At 41.7% G+C, this 22,450-nt stretch overlaps 1 long non-coding RNA gene across 1 annotated transcript; it reads right to left on the minus strand.

The window, feature by feature from the left end:
• Positions 1 to 3,661: 3,661 nt before the first annotated feature.
• Positions 3,662 to 7,361, minus strand: LOC309697414. Its single transcript, XR_014273822.1, has 3 exons — positions 6,519 to 7,361; positions 4,200 to 4,346; positions 3,662 to 4,115 (listed from the first exon to the last, which is right to left on the minus strand). It is a non-coding gene; the product is annotated as an uncharacterized lncRNA (long non-coding RNA).
• Between the last annotated feature and the right edge of the window lie 15,089 nt (positions 7,362 to 22,450).

A 22,450-nucleotide genomic window follows, 5' to 3' on the forward strand; every position in this document is an offset into this window, starting at 1 on the left:
ATATTTCATAATGTAATAAATGTCTTCATTGTGTCTGGAGGACAGTTGGGCCAGTTTGGAACACGCATTTTGGTTTTTTGTTATTTTACTAACATTCAGCATTAATGGTGCCTTTACAGAGGTGCATATTACCCATACCAAAGGAAAAAATGGACTCTAATAACCTATGTGGTCCCTCTCCTCTTTAACCTGGAGGACGCTGTATCCGTGATTATCAAAAGGATTTTAAAATATTGATTAGTCAGACCACAGGCCATGTTTTTAACTTCAGTCAATTAAAAGATCAGTCCCAGAAAAGGAAGGAATTTTTCTTAATTTTGTTTATATATTCGATTTTTTTCACCTTTGCACTTCAGAGGGTCATTAATATGGCCCAAAAAATCACCGGACATCCTCCTCCATCTTTGAAGGACCTGTACAACACTCGCTGTCTCAAGAGGGCACGCAGCTTTGTATGGGACTGTACACACCCAGGACACTAAGTTAAGTTACGGTGTCATGTTGTGTCGTGTCATGTTGTGTTGTATGTATTGCCGACGTGGGACAGTTTTCCAATTTCATTGTACCATTGTACTATGTATGACTGTGCAATGACAATAAAGAGTTATCTTATCTTGTCTTAACAAATAATAAATAAAATAAAAAAACAACAGCATATAAACCTTGCTAGACATTTTTTGTACATGTTTCTGCATATGCTGCACTAAGATTTGACGTAATTATGTAGTTTTTGTAATTTTTTCTAGTGGATGTGTGACTTGTTTGAGCAGCTTTGTCTTTGCCAGGTCCACATTATAAATGAAGATGTGCTCAATTCACTAATTAAATAATGATTACATTGACTTGCTGCGCCCTCTTGTGGTACACATTGGTATTGCATGAAAGCTAGCATGGGCCTGTTTTTAATTCATATTCAGATCTTTTGGGACATGAAATGATATTAACTGGTTGTTACATTCTGTTGATGTTTGAAATTATTATTTATTTTTAACCAGGAATTTACAAAAAGTACCTCTGCTGCTGTACCAGCCAGTAGCTGTTGAGGGCAGCAGAGTGCGTGCGCGCGCACACACACACACACACACACACACACACACACACACACACACACACACACACACACACGATCTCAGACTCCATAAAAACAGAAAAACAAGACCACATGCACACACACTCACTCTGCTTCATAAAAATGTCAGCGCTCATAAAGACTGTTTATCTCCCTCTCTGTCTGTTTTTAGAATTTTCCACCACTCTCTCTTCTTCTTCTTCTCGCTCTGGTTTTCTTCCCCCTCCCTACTTCTACTCCTCACCCCAGCTCAGACATCTTAAATCACACATTAAACTCTTTAAAAGGTTTCCTCCAGTTGTCGGGTGGAGTAGAAACACACAGAGGCAGCAGCATGCTTCATTGGATGATGGCTTTTTCTAAACAGCCAATTGAAACCCGACTGAAAGTGCAGTATCTTAAAAGTGGCTAAAGCGAGCGGATGAGCGATGGACAGATTAATAAGTCATTATAGTGAACACACACACAAAGGTTTGTGCTTATATCTTTGTGAGGACCTTTGCTGAACTCATGCACCATAGGAGTGGGGGGTATTGATCATTCAGCCATCCATATCAGCCCCCTTTTACCCCTTTATAGTGAATTTTAGCAGTTTATGTTGTAACTGTGGTGTTAATCAATGAATATTATTAAAATATGGGATCTAATGGTTGTATTGATGTAAAGCAATTTGAAATGCTCCAAAATGGCACCATATTATGTAAAAATGTAAAGGGCATAACTTTTAGATAGAGGTAAGAGTCTTGTCCTGTTTTGAACACGAAATGGAAAAATGAAAGATGGCTTCTTCTTCTTCTTCTTCTTCTTCTTCTTCTTCTTCTTCTTCTTCTTCTTCTTCTTCTTTAATTTAAAGGTTATTAGCCTGTTTAGCATGTTGCTAAAGCAAAAGCAAAGCCTAACCTTAAACCCTGTTAGGGTTGTTACCAGGTGAACTGCACAAACTATAAATTGCAATAAAGTCTCCGGCCTGATGATGGAGATCGCTGAGAGGGCCAGTCTCCGCATGGTGCTGTGCAATTCATTGATACACATCTGCCGATCATCTGCAGCACTAGTCGTCTCCAGCTTTACCTGATCATACAGCCGTCTCAGCGGTTACATCAGGCTCACTTAGTTCTTCCTCTTGGTCTAGTTTCTTGGTATTCAGCTTGTCTCCTTTTCCAAGAAGCTATTGGTGTGCTCTCTCACAGCTCAGTTGGACTGTCTCAGCACCTGTTTGGAATTAATTGGACTTTCATTCAAAACCAGATCACTTACCTGCTTCCTGCTCACTCACCTGTTAAATTTGCAGCCCTCCCTTCTCCACTTCTGAGAGGAGCCCTGAAATGATCTTTACAGCAAAATCTCTATGTTGTTAATAAACCTTTTGGCTCTTCCTGTGGTCTGTGTCTGCACTCGGGTCCAACCGTGGCTGCAGGAGCTGAACAGGTACTTTGGTATTTAAGTCCTGTCATCTCAGTCACACTATAGCAACAACCTATCCAAACTGTTAACCCTGCATCACCGCTGACATGATTTACTGTTTCAGATACTAATGTTGTCTAAACTTTAACAGATTTAGGACCTTGCTACTTATATATTTTACAGAACAACACAAACACTTGTGAAAAGCTATGTTTTTTGCAGACTGTAGGGGAGCTTACACCATTTTTTCTCTTTGTGACTCTCAGCATGATGCATGAAATGGAAACAATATTAAGAAAGCAGTTGAAGATAATCTGGAACAATGCTTATATGAAAAAAAGCAGAGTGAGGTTCAGCTGAAGGGACCGAGATGTGTCCAGTTTCAGATGAGCTGAAGCCTTCAGCCTGCAGGGGGCGCTGGCAGCACTTCCCACGATGCTGGATCGTGTTTGATAAACTGACACCAGCAGACGTGAAGCAGACTCTGATCCTCTGAGGTCTTTCAGGCTTCGGCCTCCGTCTCGACACACATCACGTCTAACTGCTGTGCATGCTTCATCGTATTCGCCATCTCATTGTTGGTTCTGTCTTTAAGTCTTCGTGCGTTCTGACAGAAATATTCTTCAGACTCATCGATCGGCCGCAACATGAAACCAGAGACGGCTGAAGTCTCCAGAGAGAGAGAGTGTTATCAGCACTGTGCAGCCCCCCTGATCCTGGCAGAGCTGAGTCGGTTCATACAGGGGGTAATGTGTCCTTCTGCTGTGTGCATGTGTGTGTGCATGAGAGAGAGAGAGAGTGAGAGTCATGCTGCATGGATAAAACGATTAGTGAAATATAGGCAAGAGGAGGAAGAAAAAATGGACTCTGGACAGGAGAGAAGGATGAAGGAAAAGGAAAGTAGCAAATAAGACGAGAGGGCGTGAAAGGATGAAAGGAGGAGAAGATATTCTAGAAAATGATCAGAAAGATAAAGATGGAGATAATGATGTAACCACACATGATGGCCCCACTGGTTTCTGGGCTCCACATTTTGAAGCCTCAACATTCGCCTTCTGGCCTCAGCCATGTTGGTCTGTTGGAGCCAGAGCAAAGTCCTGCTGGAAGCAAGTCTCACAGCTAGGCAGCCATCTTGGAACAAATCCAGGCATTTATTTGGAAGCCCATAGTGAAATGAGAGGGACAAAGAAATAACTTTATTTTCAGAGGCCAGTGCTTCAAAAAATATAAAAGTTTCGCCCCAAATTATGATTTAAACACAACTTTACAACTCCAATAACGGCTCGGTCCACAGTGCTGACATGACCGGTACCTCTGCTCATCTTTGCCATCAGAGCACTGAACAGACTCCATGATCATTCATGTTACGGACACAGTGAGCCAAGTTTCAGATGCTCTTTAGGCGTTTTTAGATTCTCAGAAATCCCCCTCAGATTTCTCTGTAATGGTTTATATTGTGTTTGGTTGGACTGACAGGTAAAACATACAAACATCCTGATTGTCATGATTGCCCTTTTTTAAATAATCCCAGGAAGCAGACTCAGACAGTGAAAAGCAGGTTTACAGTGTTTACATGAGTGAAGTAAATAACAGGGACTGGAGCAGGCAGGAACAAAAGACAGCACCGCAGGTCTGAGAGGGTCTGTGGAGGGAGAGGAAGGGAGTCAGTACAGGTAAGTGGAGAAGTATGAATGGCTGCTTTGATTAGTGTGTTTGTTAGCCTTACTTTGCAGAGATACGATAATAGGGGTATTTGCAAAAAGGCTGACAGAGTCTTCTGGTGCGGGTGGTGGACAGTGGGTGGACAGGTGAGTCTCCAGTGACAGGAAAGTTTTCCACAGGGATACAACGAAACTGCTGACAGAATCTGCGACTGAGATAGAACAGGTAAGAGTGAGTCTTTGGGTACGAAGCTCTGCAGAGGAGGCGACAAGCAACTTTGGGGAAACGAGGATGAAGAACGGAGCCAAATTGCCCATGGTGGAAATAATGATCAGGTGGAGATCCATCACCAGAGCTGGCTCCTAAATACACAGCCACACAATTGGAAACAACTTGCAGGTGTGTGGGGGGTGAACGCAGAGCTGACCCACTCAAAGCTGGTGCCAGACATGAAAGTGCCCAGAGCTACACAGAGAGAGAAACAACAGCCTACCTCCCCAAGACCATGGCTCAATGTGTGGCACAGCAGCTACCACACATTTTTATTTCTTTATTTTGCAGAAGCATTTTTACACATGGGCACAACAGCCTGCTCAGACTGCAACTAGCTTTCAGCAAAAAGATTCCAGATTTTTGTTTAATCAGATAATATATCATACAACCTCATATATGTCCTCTGCTTATAGAATTCAGCCCTGCTTTGCACATAGGAGCAAGAAAAAACACCAAGAATATTTGGCCTACAGCCATATGCAAATCAAATACATAAATAAGTAAATAGTTTGGCTCTGCTACGGAGAGCAGCTTCCATAAACTAAACTGTATAGATATCTGCCAATCAGGGCTGAGCAACAGACTAATAAAATACAAGACTTTTATCACCAAAACTGAAGCACAGACTTCTCGAACCCTACATCAAGTCACATAATTCGTCAGATAATTTGATAAAAAAAATTCTCCAAAAGGGAGAAACAGCACAAAGAGGAAAGGTTCAGTGACTGAAGTCAGTGGAGGTGAAGCAGTGTAGGTACACCCGTCAACGACGCCAGAAACATTAAGCCTTAAAAAAACTCAGATACTTATTAAAGGAAATCCCTGCAAATCTGTTAGTAGTAAGAGACCAAAAGTGATTTCTACAGCAGGTAGTTTCATGGCTGATTCACTTTCCAGAGAGCCTCTAGTGGCCATTAGAGGAGCTGCAGGTTTTTGGCATTGAGGCTTTGGCTTCATTTTTCAGTCGTTTGCTTACCACAAACTCGCAAAACAAAATATAATTCAACATGCCACAAAAGCACGAAACAACCACAAACAGCACGTCAGGAACGGTTAGCTCTCCCTGTGTGAATCCTGCTGCTCTGCAGAAGGACTACGGGGAAATAAGCCATCGCTATTAGAAAGAGTTACTGTACATGTGGAGATGCAGACCAACTGCTGACAGGAAGACAAGAGAAGCAGGTGGGTTTCATCAGGGAAAACATGTCAGTCCAAACCAGCATCTCCCAAATAATTTTGTGATCATTTTCTGAAAGCCTGATGGTTTGTTACTTTCAGTACTCTGAGATGAGATAAAGGAAATGGAGACGCACAGAAATGAGGGCTATAAAAATACAGAAGACGAAAGAAGCCAACGCAGAGCGAGGAGAGAGAGAGAGAATATGGCGATGTGAACGGAGCGAGAAGCAGATTAAGGATCCCGCAGAAAAGGAATAAATGATGAAAACTGGAAATAAAGGAAGATGGAGAAGAGCGGAGAAGACAGGGATTAGTAACAGCGAGGGATTACAGGATGAAGAAAAGTCTTTGATGGTCTCGGTTATGAATGAGATGCTGTGAGTCACAGATTAACTCCTTATGTTCCAGATTAACAGGAGAAGACGGATGATTATACTGCTGTGACAGGTGAAGGAACAGCACTGACTGGCTGAGTATGACCTTTGACCCTTACGTGTAATATATTCCTTTATATGCAAAATGTTTTACAATTCTCATTCCTGGTTTTCGTGTACAGGACTTTGGCTTATGGATAATGGATCATGGATCTTATAACCAGACTGGAGACCTCACGGAGAATCCTGCCGTTGTCCTGCTGGCTTCATAAAAAAGCAAAATTACCGTATTTTCACGACCATAAGACGCACTGTACTAAAAGGCGCAGTCTCAGTTATGTGTGCCATTACTGTATTTAACACACACATAAGGCGCACTGGATCATAGGGCGCATACAAGTACCGTATGCGTATTTAAAAATAAAGCGGGAGCAAACCTGAGTTCGGTACCTTACTCACATTTCTATTACCGGTAATCGTCATCATCAACAACACACAAGCATACAAGTGTGCGTATTTAAAAATAAAGCAGGAGCAAAACAAAGTTTGGTACTCACATTTTTATCATCAATCAAACCCATCGAAGTCCTCATCCTCTGTGTCTGAATTGAACAGCTGCGCTAAATCTCCATCAAACATGCCAGGTTCACTTTCTTCACTGTCAGAGTCACTTTCCGTGCCGTGCGGCTCCTCGGAAATGATGCCGGCTTTTGCGAAAGCTCGAACAACAGTGCCAGCAGACATGTTAGCCCAAGCATCTACAATCCATTGGCAAATTGTGGCGTAACTCGCCCGGCGCTGCCTTCCACTCTTGGTGAAACTGTGGTCTCCATCGGTCATCCATCGCTCCCAGGCCGCTCGCAGCCTTACTTTGAACGGGCGGTTCACACCGATGTCCAGCGGTTGGAGTTCCTTCGTCAGGCCTCCCGGAATGACAGCAAGCTCACAGTTCATTTGTTTCACTAGTTTTTTCACATCGGCTGTGAGATGGGCACGCATAGAGTCACAGATTAAGAGCGATGGTGATGCGTGGAAAAAACCACCTGGTCTCCTTACATACACCTCCCTCAGCCACTCTTTCATCATTTCCTCATCCATCCAGCCCTTTTCATTTGCCTTAATGATGATTCCTGCTGGAAACTTCTCTTTAGGCAAAGTCTTTCGCTTAAAAATCACCATAGGCGGCAGTTTCTGTCCATTAGCATCGCAGCCAAGCACAACAGTAAAAGACGACCTTTCATACCCCGTTGTGCGTATCGCTACCGTGCTGGTCCCCTTCTTCTCCACAGTGTGACTCACCGGGATGTCAAAAGTGAGCGGGACCTCGTCCATGTTAGTGATGTGGCTGGGCTGGATGTTTTTGTCGCCGATGTGTTTGCTGCAGTAGGAGCGGAAGATGGCCAGCTTTTCCTTATAATCTGCTGGAAGTTGCTGCGCTACCGTAGTCCTGGTCCGGATGGAAAAATGGCACCGTTTCATAAAAAGTGAAAGTGAAACTGCTTTTAGCCGAATGGTGACCGTCGAAACGCTTCTCCCGCTCGTTCTTTGCTCGATGATCCACCGCTCGAGTCTTTCCTCCAACTCCGCCACACTTCACCCTTTAGCGTTCTCACGTTGTTCTCTACTACGTCCTCATTACAACACACAGGGCGCACTGCGCTATAGGGCGCGCCGTACTTTTTGAAGAAAATCTAAGACTTTTAAGTGCGCCTTATGGTCGTGAAAATACGGTAGGTAAAATTCTAATGTCCAAATGTTACACTTTTATTTATAAATTAAAAGAGCTCTTTGTGATAAAAGTAACTTATACGGTGTACTACATACATGAATGCGATTAGGTGGAAGGGCGAAGCCCGTTACAGCCACTGTATTCAAGATGGCGGCTCAGCATGGCGACTTCCACAAACTGGTGCCAAGGCCTAAGTTTATAAGAACATATCAGTTTTTTTGGAAGATGTAACTACACTCTAATCAATGTACATTAATGAGAGCAACATTTTTTTTCTATATAATAACTGACGGTACCTTTGAGGGTTTTAAAGACTTTTCTTGGTACATTTTGTTTAATCTTCCCGACATTGTTAGAAATCATTTTGTGAACTTTTCATCAAATGCCAGATAATCTTTGTTTTCAAGCTATAAGAAGGAAAAAGGCAAACCCGAGCATCCTTCTGGTGCTCAGGTGTTAATGCCTTTCATTTATATTTCAAAAGAAGAAGCGGTCACGAGACAGCTGGCCATATAAGAACACTTTAGACTGAGTTCCTTCTGCTGTAAACGTGAAGATTTAATATGATGGCCAGACTTCATTCATTAAATATGACACGTAGCATCATGTGACCAGCTCAGAACCTATCATAAATGATGCAAAAGCTTCCCGGCTGTTGCCAGGTGGTTTAACCTCTGCGGCTCATTAGGACTATTTGCAGCCTCTCTGGGATTTCACAATAAAAGTCACAATACGTCAGACACAGAGAAGGGTGTTCACTTATAACACAGCAAAATAAAATAAATAAAAAATATTAAAAAAAACAAAACAATAAATGACCTCAACATCACTAGAGACATCTGAGAAATATCACTCCCGGCTGTTATGGATGACTTCACTCACATTATTAGCTTCCATAACGGAATTAAATTGGGTCTGTGGTTAACTGACGCTCTGTTCAGCCATTCGCTGTAAACCCGATTAGACTCAAGTCTGTTTTTGATTTACAGGAGCAAAATCTGACAGGAAAGATTCTTTGTAAGCTGACAGGTGGCTCCGGGGCAACACAAAGAGCCGAATGATCTTGTTTTCCTGTGAACTAGCTGCTCCTGTCCGGAGCCTCAACAAGCCCCGAGTGACCAGGCCCCATCGTATCTTAAAGACCTCACAGTATAATCACAACACAGCACTTCCCACTCAGGCTGCAGGCTCACTTGTGCTTCCTAGAGTTTCTAAAAGTACAGTGTGGGCCATTTATATGGATACACCGTAATAACATGGGAATGGTTGGTGATATTAAAGTCCTGTTTGTGGCACATTAGTATATGTGAGGGGGCAAACTCCTCAAGATGGGTGGTGACTATGGTGGCCATTTAGAAGTCGGCCATCTTGGATACAACTTTTGTTTTTTCAATAGGAAGAGGGCCATGTGACACATCAAACTTATTGGTAATGTCACAAGAACAACAATGGTGTGCTTGGTTTCAACGTAACTTTATTCTTTCATGAGTTATTTACAAGTTTCTGACCACTTATAAAATGTGTTCAATGTGCTGCCCATTGTGTTGGATTGTCAATGCAACCCTCTTCTCCCACTCTTCACACACTGATAGCAACACCGCAGGAGAAATGCCAGCACAGGCATCCAGTATCCGTAGTTTCAGGTGCTGCACATCTCGGATCTTCACACCATAGACAATTGCCTTCAGATGACCCTTAAGATAAAAGTCTAAGGGGGTCAGATCGGGAGACCTTGGGGGCCATTCAACTGGCCCACGACGACCAATCCACTTTCCAGGAAACTGTTCATCTAGGAATGCTCGGACCTGGCACCCATAATGTGGTGTATTTAGTATTTAGTATTTATTTATTTATTGTCATTGTCAAGAACAATGAAATTGCGTTTGGGGCTTCCATACAACCCAAAAAAAAGAAGAAAATAATAAATACCCCTTAAAACCCAAGTGTACATATTTAACCCAGTGTGACTCCAATGCAATAAGACAATCCTTAGCAATAATGTTCGTAGAAATTCAGACAAAGACCTGAGAAACATGACAAAATACAACAATGCAACCCATTCAATATTATTGTACTGTGAGATATGATATCAGATATGATAGTTATCTATTTAAGAAAGAGGGGGGGGGGGCAGGAGGGGGAAGAGAATAAAGATATGATGCACCAATGCAGACCAGTTCATTGCTATTAAGAAGTTGGATATGGTTATTGTCCGTGAGAGGGGGGCAGAGAGTTCAGGAGCCTCACAGCCTGTGGATACAGGCTGTTGGCCAGTCTGGATGTTCTGGCCTGTATAGACCTGTACCTTCTCCCTGAGGGCAGCAGATGGAAAAGGTGGCGCGCAGGGTGATGTTGGTCCCGCAGGATACTGTGCACCCTCCTCAGACAGCGAGTGGGGAAGATATTACTGATCTCTGGCAGACTTGTTCCAATAATTCTGCCAGCTTCTTTCACCACCCGCTGGAGTGCTTGCTGATCGGCCTTGGTGCAGCTGGGGAACCACACTAGAAGTCCATACGTCAGAACGCTGCTGATGGCACAGTTGTAGAAGTTCAACATCAGAGATCTGGGAATGTGTGCGCTCCGCAGTCTCCTCAGGTAGTAGAGGCGCTGTTGGGCCTTCCGTACAACTGAGGTGATATGGTTGCCCCAGGACAGGTCCTCGGTCACAGTTACCCCCAAGAATTTAAAACTGCTCACCCTCTCCACCGCCTCACTGCCAATGAAGAGAGGCAGATGGTTGTTATGACCCCTCTTCCGGAAATCTACAATGATCTCCTTGGTCTTTTTGGTGTTTAAGACCAAGTTATTGTCGTGGCACCATGACTCTAGTTGTTGCACCTCTGTCCTATAGTTTGTCTCATCATTGTTGGATATAAGTCCGAGCACTGTAGTGTCATCTGCAAACTTAACAATGAGATTGGACGCGCAGGAGGAAATACAGTCATGGGTGAAGAGAGTGTATAGCAGAGGGCTCAGAACACACCCCTGAGGGGCACCGGTGGTGCACCATCTTGCTGGAAAAACTCAGGGAACGTGCCAGCTTCAGTGCACAAAGAGGGAAACACATCATCATGTAGCAATTTCAAATATCCAGTGGCCTTGAGGTTTCCATTGATGAAGAATGGACCCACTATCGTTGTACCCCATATACCACACCAAACCATCACTTTTGTTGTTCCAACAGTCTTGGAGGGATCCATCCAATGTGGGTTAGTTTCAGACCAATAGCGGTGGTTTTGTTTGTTAACTTCACCATTCACATAAAAGTTTGCCTCATCACTGAACAAAATCTTCTGCATGAACTGAGGGTCCTGTTCCAACTTTTGTTTTGCCCATTCTGCAAATTCTGTGCGCCGATCTGGGTCATCCTCGTTGAGATGCTGCAGTAGCTGGAGTTTGTAAGGGTGCCATTTGTGATTAGCTAATATCCGCCAAAGGGATGTTCGACTAATGCCACTCTCCAGTGACATGCGGCGAGTGCTACGCTGTGGGCTCTTGCTGAATGAAGCTAGGACAGCCACTGATGTTTCTTCATTAGTGACAGTTTTCTTGCGTCCACATTTTGGCAAATCCAACACTGAACCAGTTTCACGAAACTTAGCAAGCAGTTTGCTGACTGTAGCATGGGAGGTGGGTGGTCTCGTAGGGTGTCTTGCATTGAAATCTGCTGCAATGACCCGGTTACTGCGTTCACCAGATATCAACACAATTTCGATCCGCTCCTCACGTGTTAACCTCTTCGACATGTCAATGGCTGTGAACAAAGAGAAACTTGTAAATAACTCATTAAAGAATAAAGTTACGTTGAAACCAAACACACCATTGTTTTTCTTGTGACATTACCAATAAGTTTGATGTGTCACATGGCCCTCTTCCTATTGAAAAAACAAAAGTTGTATCCAAGATGGCCGACTTCTAAATGGCCACCATGGTCACCACCCATCTTGAGGAGTTTGCCCCCTCACATATACTAATGTGCCACAAACAGGACTTTAATATCACCAACCATTCCCATGTTATTACGGTGTATCCATATAAATGGCCCACCCTGTAGAATGGGAGGCAGAGCCTTCAGCTATTGGGCCCCTCTTCTCTGGAACCAGCCCCCAGTTTGATTGATTTCAGTCTCTTTATGCCCCATCTTTTCATCTCGTCTCTTTCCCCTCACCCCCCAGCTGGATGAGTTCAGAGCCCGGGTCTCCCAAAACGCCTCTTCCTCTTCAAAGAGCGTTCTTTCTCCTCAGCTCTCCCAAGCACTGCTCATATGGGAACATTTGATCATTGGAGTTCTCTCTGTAATAATTTCGGATCTTTACCTCACAATAAAACTGGCTCGAGAGTGTATTCTCTTTAGTTGGCGTGATATAAATAAATTCTGAGACGTCCATTGACTGTGTATCATCACTGGTCACGTTAAGCAGTCAGAAAAGGGCAAAATGACGTTCAGGCTATTGGGAGATTTTCCCCGATGGGACCAAACCATTGGGATATGGCCACAAACCAGTCACAACATGTGACTGCAAATACTCACTTAGCAGTCGAGAAACTGTGAGGAGTGTGATACAAAGTGAAAAGGAAGACTGTTCTCCTTCAAAATAAAAGTTTTAGCTTTTGAAACACGTTGGTTTTGGCAAAAAAAAAAACGACAGGCAACAACCTCCAGCAATCAACTGGAATCTACGTTTTACCTTAGCAACCGGAGGTTGTCAGAGGGTTGCCGACTAGTCTCTAGGTCTGTGTGACTAAGCGTCATAAATAGAAACAGAGAGTTGTACCCACAGGAATATATCCGGTGCACTTGTGACGTGTTCCAGAGTTGACTGCACCCACTCAATATGCACGCCTGCATTTCCAGCACATGCTTCACAGCACGTTTCAGAAGCAGCTCTGCACTCCTTGTTCCTTAAAATAGTGGTGGGATTATGTTTTGCATAAGCTGTGCAGAAGCAGCCGAGGAACCCAGAAAGTCAGACACAGGAACAAAACACAGACTCCAGCAAATCTTCAAAATAAAAGCCCACATACAGTTAATGCTTTGAGAATTATGCTACCATGTCTTTGATGAAGCTTTTAGGGGAACCCTACGCAGACACACAGAGAACGTGAAGGTAACGATATCGAACCCTCGAACCTCTTACTGTACGGCAACAGTGCTGAGGAAGAAGCTCGTGTTTGAATAACTCATATTCAGTTAACTAAAACCGAATGAGAAATGGCATCAACATTCCCTGTGAAAGCTTCAGGATCACAGAACTGAACAACAAACACAATAATCCTCAGAGATGTTTTTAAATTTCACGAAAGCAGCGTTTCAGGTTAGAGTCCTCAGATGTGTCTGATGGAGGCGAGACGGCAGGAACTCTTCGAGTGGAAGAGATGGCATCTATTAAAGATGAGAGAGCTGAGTGGACACGCACACACCCTGTAATAGAATATTCTATGTTGGCACAGTGACTGCCGCCATCAGTAATATCTACTGTATGACCTCACCACCACCATGATGTCACCTCTCAAGCTCAGACACAACATGAGCTCAGTCATACGTGTCCAGATTTGACTGAAGCATCAGAGGGTTCAGTGTTGGTGACACCTGCTGGTACACACAGATTTAGAAAGATTCTTCTTTTTTAAAACAAGGACGGCTGAATATATTTCAGGTTGTGGCCACATCCATTGGCAGGTATCCCGTCACAGGCAGCTGTAGCTGGTAAAGCTGTCCAACATGTTTATGGTGCCTTTTGGAGCATTTTTAATGGAATTATCTCATTAATATTAAAGCTCGTTAGGTACAGGAAGGTTGTGCTTCAGTTTTGGTGAGTGGAAGAATGTGCAAGTAGAACAATTTTTGAATAATCTGGAATCTTCTTCCCCACCAGTAAGACATTGCTAATACGTTGGCTTTTAACTGAGAGGTTTTGGACAGAATGGAGTCATACACTGGAGGAGCTCAAACCAACCAATCAAATCAGCTTCATATTTCTTACTACAGAGATGACCACCGACCTGAAAACATCCTGGTTTAATTTGTATAGCATACTTACAAAAAGTACCTTCATAACATGTTTGTGGCGTTTTTTTCATTGTTGTTTTTATGGTGGGTGATTTTTTTTAAAGTCACGCATCTGGAGATATCTGGACATGCAGACACAGGCAGCTGGTGTTTTTTGCACAATTAAATTAAATTAATTGACAAATAAAATGATTTACTGTGTGGTTTGATTGCCTAAGACGTCCATGTTTCAGTTTTGGTGAGTGAAATTAATGTTTTTATTAGTCTGCTATTAGAATCAGAATCAGAATCAGAATGGGTTTATTGCCAGATGTTGAGGTTTACAACATTAGGAAATTGCTGCGGTGCTTCAGTACAGACAATAAGAATTAAAGTGCTATGTAGAAAGAAAGATAGATAGAAAGATATGTGCATGAGATATACATGAGATATATACATGAGAATAAGAATTATGAGTGCTACGTAGAAAGATATATACATGATATATACATGAGTGCAGGTGGTGATCAGTGCCAAACATGAAATGATGCAGTGACACAGCGTAGGGTCATGTGTTAGTGGCGGGGACAATCATGTGGTTATTGTTCATGTGTCCAACAGCAGAGGGGAAGAAACTGTTCTTGTGGCGAGAGGTTCTGGTGCGAATGGACCGGAGCCTCCTGCCTGAGGGGAGCAGGTCAAACAGACTGTGTCCAGCAGTCTGGACACAGTCTTAGCATCGTATATTAGCAGGTCTGCCCTTTTTACCCCTGCATTTTAAGGCTTGCTACGATTTTGTGGCTAGTGTCACATTACTTAGTCCTTGGTGCAGTCATGGCTCAGTGATAACTCTGAAGTCTGAATTATGATGTAAAATGAAACACACAGTTGAAGACCCTGGAGTAACCAACTCTACAAAATACTCGGATTCGCTTTTTTCTCCTTATATTCTCATTGGATTTCCATTAGAGTAGCTTTTCATGATTTGCAGATGTTGGGCCTTGGTGCAGCGCCTCAGTCTGAAAAAACAATTTTAGTTCCTCCCCTTTTAAGCCAGTTTTCTTTTGATTGGCTGCTGCTTGCAAACAAAGACGTCTGCGCTCACAGCTACAGCTGTGTGCCTGAGATGATCTTATTATTGCCACTGCAACTTTGTTCATGTTTCATATTAATATCCAGCACTGCAACAGTTTATATTTGACAGAAAATAAAGCAAAAACAAACAACGATACCAATTTTGCAGCAGCATATAAACAGCTGTGACTGTGCACTTTTTTGACAGGTCTGGTTTCACTTTGAGAACATTTTAGACATGTTCTTGAATCACTTCTGTGTGCTCCTAAAAATATATATCTATTGTGACGTTCTTTGGTTGGTGCCCATTTGTGTATAGAAAAAAGAAAAAAAAAGTGGACTTAAAAAAAATGATGGCTGGGGAAAAACCTGGTGTAAAACGGGTCCTTACAAAAACCAACAAACACCGTGGAAGCAGCCAGCACCAGAGAAGCACAGTGGAACAGTTTTGTCTGCTGGTGTTTGAACACAGCTTCATCAGCAGAAGGTTTAGCTCTCTGTCTGTAGTCCAGTGGGCCTGTTGCCATGAAATTAATGAGACTTCATGGGCAGCAGTCCCAGAGTCAAAGCACACGTACACACAAACCCATCCTCCACATGTGGTTGCTCTCATTGTGTGGCTGTGTTGTATTGTTGTATTGTTGCTGTCTGTGCTGATAAAACTACAGCTCACTGATGCTGAAAACAGCATACTGCCACTGTGAAGATATCTGGGGTCCAGGCTTCAGTGTGACGGGGCAGAATGCTAAAGTAAAGCGCTATCCAAACTTAGCCATGTTGTCCTGTCCAGACCCTGTAGACACTGTCTATTTTATATCTGTTTACACTAATGTTCTCTCACTTTGTAGAAACTTTAAAAACAACTAACTTTTCCTACTAATTTGCTGTCTCTTTGTGGAAGGTTTGTGTATTTGTAGTAATTTTTCTCTCTTTATGGCACATTTTTTAAACCTTTTTATTCTAATTTTGTGTCCCTTTCTTTTCAGGAACTTAAAAAAAAAACATTTTCTGAGTAATTTTGTGTCTGTTTTTGACTTGTTGGAGTAATTTTGGCCATCCATTCTCTTCCACTTATCCTTGTCAGGGTCACAGGGACTGGAGCCCATCCCTGCTACCGCAGAGAGGCCCGGTGCACCCTGGACAGGTCACCAATCTGACGCAGGGCTTATCAGTTAACCTAACCCCACTAACACTAATGTGTTTGGACTGTGGGAGGAAGCCAGAGTACCCGGAGAGAACCCAGGAAACAGGGGAGAACATGCAAACTGTGTTTTTGGAGGAATTTTGAATCTCTTTATAGAAACCTTTTTCCATTTTGCAGTAATTTTATGTCTCCTTGTAGCATCTTTTAGTCTTTTTTGGAGTAATTTTATGTATTTTCATAGAAACTTTTTGTTCTTTTTGTATTTCTCTGTGGCAAACATTTATCTTTCAAATTAATATAATCTTTGTAGTATTTTTGTGTCTCTTGGGAGTAAGTTTCCCTTTTCAATTTGCATATTAATGATCAAGAACCTGACCTCCCAGCCCATTGTTCATTCAGTGGTGCTAGTGTCAGTTATTGTGCAAATGTACTGTTTATAAGGTTGGGAAACCTGCAGTCAGCTGAGACTGAAGAAGTCACTTGGACGAGTGATGAAATGTTCCTCCCACTGAAAACGTCCAGATGAACAGAATCAACCTTCTGGGATTTCCTGGATGATTGAGCATGCATCAAGACTTTCCCTCTTCAAAGCAACATTTTCACTTGTTTCCATTTTAGTAATTTTGCATTTTGAACTAACTGTTTATAATTTTGTGGTATTTGTGCAGCTATTTTTCCAGTGATTTCTCTGTTTCATGGGTATTTATGGTCACATTTAGCATTAGTGTTTGTTTTTGCAGCATAGCTCATAAATTCCTATCCAGTGTTACACTAAAACTAGAAACAGAGACCGAATGCCCCCAGACTCCTGGACCAGTGTCTACTAAAGCCTTTTAGCAGTCCTTTCATGTCTCCATTAAACAAAGTGAACCTCTCCTGGAAAAGAGACATTAACCTGTCCTCAACAGTTAATATCTACACATAATTTATATAACAAAGCGTGTGTTATATGCACACACACACAGTCGTGCTGACTCAGCCTCATTATCATTTTTGTCCCATGTGGTTGCCGTGGCGACTGCATCATGTGGTCAGGAAAGTTGAAGCAGATCAATTAAATCCTCATCTGCTCTGCTTAACTGATTGATTAGTAGCTCTAATGGACGCCATCTTTAACGAGCCATTAGCTAATTGGCTGGAGCTTTAAAGACCGGACTCTGTGTGTGTGTGTGTGTGTGTGTGTGTGTTTCTTTTACTCCCTTTATTACAGATATCAATAATAATAAGTCAATTGATTAGTAGAAAGTGGAAAATGAAAGGAGATAGAGAGGGTGAAGAGTTGAGCAGATAGAAGGTACTTCATTTCCCATCATACACCTGTCAGACATAATGAATAGGACCTTTTTAAAACTTGTTTAGATATTTATGCTGTTTATTAGGTATGGATTTGTGAAAGGTCATTAATACTAAAAGAATCCAGGATTATAATAGCTAGGTTCTGGATTAATCCTGCTTTGACTTCCTGGGTTTGGGTATTAAGAGTATTCAGACTTTGAGTGATTTATCTTTCAAGTAGTTCAAGACTAGAGAACTATTAGAGTCCTGGGGACGAAGATAATCCTGGATCAGAGCGATTATGCTGTAAGTTTGTTCTATGTTTCAGCATTTTAATTCAGCAGGCGTTCTGGATTAGAGCAAATCCTTTATTAGAGAATTTAGTTCTTGGATTTAGCACTTAGGCTGTGAATTAGTCCTGGATTACAGTATTCAGGCAGTAAGTAAGATGGCAGTTTAAACACACTGAACATAAGCTGATTTACAGTACTACAAAAATATATATGAGTATATATTTAAAATAGATTATTACTGGATCAGAGTATTTATATTATATAATAATCATGTATTGTAACATTTCAGATAAAAATGACTCCTGAGTTAAGGCCTTTACACATCAGATGTGCAAATATTTCATGCATTAAAAATATTTTTCGGACCAAGCTATTCTTAATACACCTGTCCTCACAACCGTGTAATTTCATTGGATGAATTTGTGGTATTTACTTTTTTAAAAACCAAGCTCAATTTTTCTGAACCAAAAAATCAGATCTGACCAATCAGATCACTGCATTTGGCAACAGGCACACTCGTTACACAAATCGCGTACAGGTACCAAATACTTAATGATATGCAAATAGTAAAATAATACTATTTTGCCTCAGACACTCAGCTAGAGGCTGCCGTGGGTCAGTCAGCAGTCTGAAATGGTTTCTCTGCCTTCTCACGTGTGGGCCCTACTCTGCCAACAAGAGCCCAAACTGCCCCACTGACATCCTGAAAGATCTACAAAAGCAGCTGTTTAAACTCGTGGATCAAACCATGAAATTCTCCCTGCTGCTGCCGTCTCCTGGGAATTGTTTGGAAACATCCGGACCAGCTCGCTATGGCCTGATGGCAACTTTTTTTTTGAGTATTTTTGAAGATTGATTTTCCACAAAAATGCGTTGGATGTGCATGCCAGTAACATGGCAAGCTTGAGTTTGAATTCTATTATTGCAGAAATATTTAAGTAGTTCTGGATTTAGCTGTAAAACTAACCATTTAAACCCTGATTAAATCCTGGTTAGTCTATCCTTAAATGAAATCTAGATCAGAGAATGCACCCCTGTTTTAGCTCTAGAGCACAGATTAAGACGGATTTATTATTTCTTAAACAACATGTTAGCGCTGACATCATGAAGCTAAGTGATCAAACTCTGTCTGCCCAGGGATTAGTCTGTAACTAAACAATATTCACTGGTGGACTCAGGCTTCCTCAGGGAGGTGTGCATATTTTGGTCTGGCTTTGTCTCTGGAGAGCAGACACTTTTGATTCGCTGCTCCATGGCAACTGTTGCCAGTTCCTATTAGAGACATCAACTGTAAATAAACTGGGCCAGTGGGACATGCCTATCACCTGGAAACAGGCTAAATTAAATATGCACTCCAAAGGCGTTTCAGAGGAATTGATAATTCTGGTTAGTGTCTAATGTCTGGATGACTATGACTATGACTTATTCATTATTTGAGTTCTTTAGGGATGTGTGGATTCCGACCTAAAAAAATCAGTGATGAACAACACATCTCGATTTGGTCTATTCTCTGGAGAGGGCATATTATTAGTTTTTGAGAAGCTCAGAGAGTAGTCCAGTCCACGTGGGATTCGTCTGCGTCTGTTACATTCAAACAAAAATCAAAAACTGTAAATAAGAAAGTAATAAAGTCATTAAATGATGAGGATAATAATTAAAAATTACATTCTTCTGCAGTGAACGGCTTCCCACAGTTTTTTTTGGTTGAATCTCTGAAGGGAGGTGGTTAATTTTCATCTCAACAACAAACACTCAGAGCCTCATTAACGTCAGCTCAGGGGGAGAGAAGGTTCAGTGCAGTATAATCCCTGGCCAACTCTCTTTCCTGTTGTATGGACGTCAGATCAGCTCATCCAAAGTGAGTAAACATCAACAGTTACCTTTAAAACGTGCAGACGATGCAAAGAGTGTAACCATGCATCCAAATTCAGATATGAGTCACAACGTGACTGGAAGAAGGTATAAGTGGGAGCAAACTTTTCATGTGTGATCTAAATTTGAACTGTGCACAGGTGTGTACAATTGCACCTCTTTAATGTGTTGATGCCAAATTTTGTGCGGTGGTCATGGGTACTCTCAGTTCATCGACGTGTGAACTAATGTCTGAAACACATCAGGGATGTGTTTCAGTTTGACCTACAAAGATTGAGGTGTCTTTCCCAACATGTAAATGTTCAGTACCAAGTATTACGGTGCTTCAAGACAGGAAATAGCAACGTGGCAACCAGAGACCATAAAGGGTTGATGACCCTTTGTGACTTCAAGCAGCTGTCATTGAAATAACTTGAACGGAGTGACTCCCAAGTTAAACTTCTCTTAACTTTAAGCCAAGTCATTGAAGCAACTACCAATGAGAGTGAGTTGACTGACATATGGTATGCATGGTAAAACTAATGTGGCAACCTGGTTGCAATTAGGAAAAATTGGATAAAATACAAAGATCACATTTTTAAAGCTTTATTTTCTGCAGAAGCCTCCCTGCTTTCTCTGGATGAAATATGCACTTCTGGTTAATACTTCTGGTTAATACTTCTCAATTCCTAATGAAATCACAAATTCATGCTTGACATGGAATAAATGTCACAACTCCTGTTCATGGACTTGAATAAATAGATTTTTTGTTACTATTTTATAAGAACGGTTTGAATTCATAGTAATTTTCATTTTTTCCTGATCCTGTGTTTTGGTTCTATTTAGGTTTTTATCATTTAAGTTCCTGCACTTTATATTTTGGATTCCTGTTTTGTTTTCTTCTATTTCTGCAGAAGTTGTTCGAGGTGTTTCTTCCATAGCGGCCTCAGTTAGATTTGTTTGGTAGGACATAGCGTGCTCTGAAACCTGCTTTAGCAGTATCTTTAGCGTTACCTTAACTTGGCTGACTAATCAGACTGATGGTAGGACAGTTTTTCAGAGGTGTAAGTTACGTTTCTTGGGTAGAATAATGATTAGGGATTGTGTCCATGGTGTTAGTTATTCTCTAATCTCCTCCTTTATTTATTAATCCTGCGGGTATATTTTCCACTCCTACTGATTTCCCCAAGCGATTTAACTGCTTCCTCTACGTCCTCACCAAGGATGGAGAGATTATTCTAGTCTGTTACTGGGGGGGCAATCAGTACCTCTGATAATACCCTGATTGGTAACAGTAAATTCAATACCAAGAGTACTGTTACTAACACAGTATTATTATACAACACTTACACTGATGTCATATCATATCATATCTTGAGATGACTCAACGGGCCTGTCACTATTGTTATAAAATTGGTTTCTAAGCCAAATGTTAGGTAGTTATCGGTCTGGGAACCTGTTGGCAAGTTGCTTATCTTCTTGGACTGATATTTCGGGGCATGTGGGGTAGCCAGGGCAGACCTCCTGTTCCCCGTACCAGTCATTGTCCACAGCATTTCTTTTATTCTGTCTTCCTTCTCTCACCCCAACTGGTTGCAGCAGATGGCCCCGCCCCTCCCTGAGCCTGGTTCTGACGAAGGTTTCTTCCCGTTAAAAGGGAGTTTTCCTTCCCACTGTCGCCAAAGTGCTGCTCATAGGGGGTCATATGATTGTTGGGTTTTTCTTTGTATGTATTATTGTAGGGTCTAATTTACAATATAAAGCGCCTTGAGACGACTGTTGTTGTGATTTGGCGCTGTGTAAATACATTTGAATTGAAATGCAAATGTAGATATATTTTAAAAAGCTTATCAGACATCTATCAATAATTGATTCATAATAATCAGCGCCTTTAACATTACATTATGCCTAAGAATATTACTCTGAGACTCTTCACAAGGACTGTTTACCTGCATTTAAACAAGGAGTGCTCAGATGTGATTGGTCAATAGAATTCACACTAGACACCAGAAACTTTCTGCTACCGAAAATCTTGTCGTGCAGATTCTGAATATTTATGTGCAGATGTCTGTTTATAGTGATAAGGAAGGGACTGACAGAAAAACAGAGAGATTTATTTAAATCTTGTACTGCCTATACATTCTCCTCCAAATCCAAGGAACAATAGAAGTAACCGAGAAAGAAGAGTCTTAAGAAGTTTCCTAATCAGACACAAAGTTTGAAACCAGAAGTTTTATCAGCAGGAAAACACACAGACCCAAAACACACAGCAAAGAAACGTAGATATCAGAATTCAATAGAGACAGAGAGAGAGAGCGTTATCTGTCTGAAGACTCTGTGTGTGTTTTTCTTCCGTCCCTCTAAAATGTGTTGTTAATGGGCCCTCCCATGACGACCATCATTTATTAATAATTCACACAGACCACTCCCTTCACTCTGACTGGGCCCGTCGCTTTCAGAGGTTCTCATGGGTCCAAACATTGCAGATGGACTCACTTTGCAAACCGACTTATTTTGCAGTTTTGGTCCAGAAGTATTTGAATATTTTGACTGATATCGATCATAATGAACTCAGACCCACTCAGATTGAATGTGCAGGAATACACACACACACACACACACACACACACACACACACACACACACACACACACACACACAAAAGTCAGAGCCGGTCAGAAAGTGCATCAGTTTTGGTCAGCACATTTTGCACCTCAACATAAAGCAATGGCTTTTAGATCAATTTACTGTTAGCACTAAACACTGACTTTATATATTATAAGGGAAGTTTCTTAAACCTGAATTTATTATTATTATTACAACAAGGCGGCTCTTCTGACTGCAAGAAGAAATCAATCAGATAGACATAAAGGTTGTCCAAATACTGAAGAACTTCATGATTCGTGGGAGGTTTTTGTGCGATGGCTCAGATTGAATAGGACTCTAAAGCGCTCTAGCTTAAACAGTATAGTTCTATTTTTAGATTTTTAAATGTCTCGATAGCGTCTGTGCAGTGTTGTTAAGGATTAAAAACTTCTTTATGTGTTTGTTACCTCTGGCTGGACTGGACTTTGAGTCCTTATTATCATTATTGTTCTTAAAGGTTTCCCTAAAGACTTCAGCTGATCATA

Source organism: Aulonocara stuartgranti (assembly GCF_965226115.1).
Source record: "Aulonocara stuartgranti genome assembly, chromosome: 20".
Lineage (NCBI taxonomy): Eukaryota > Metazoa > Chordata > Actinopteri > Cichliformes > Cichlidae > Aulonocara > Aulonocara stuartgranti.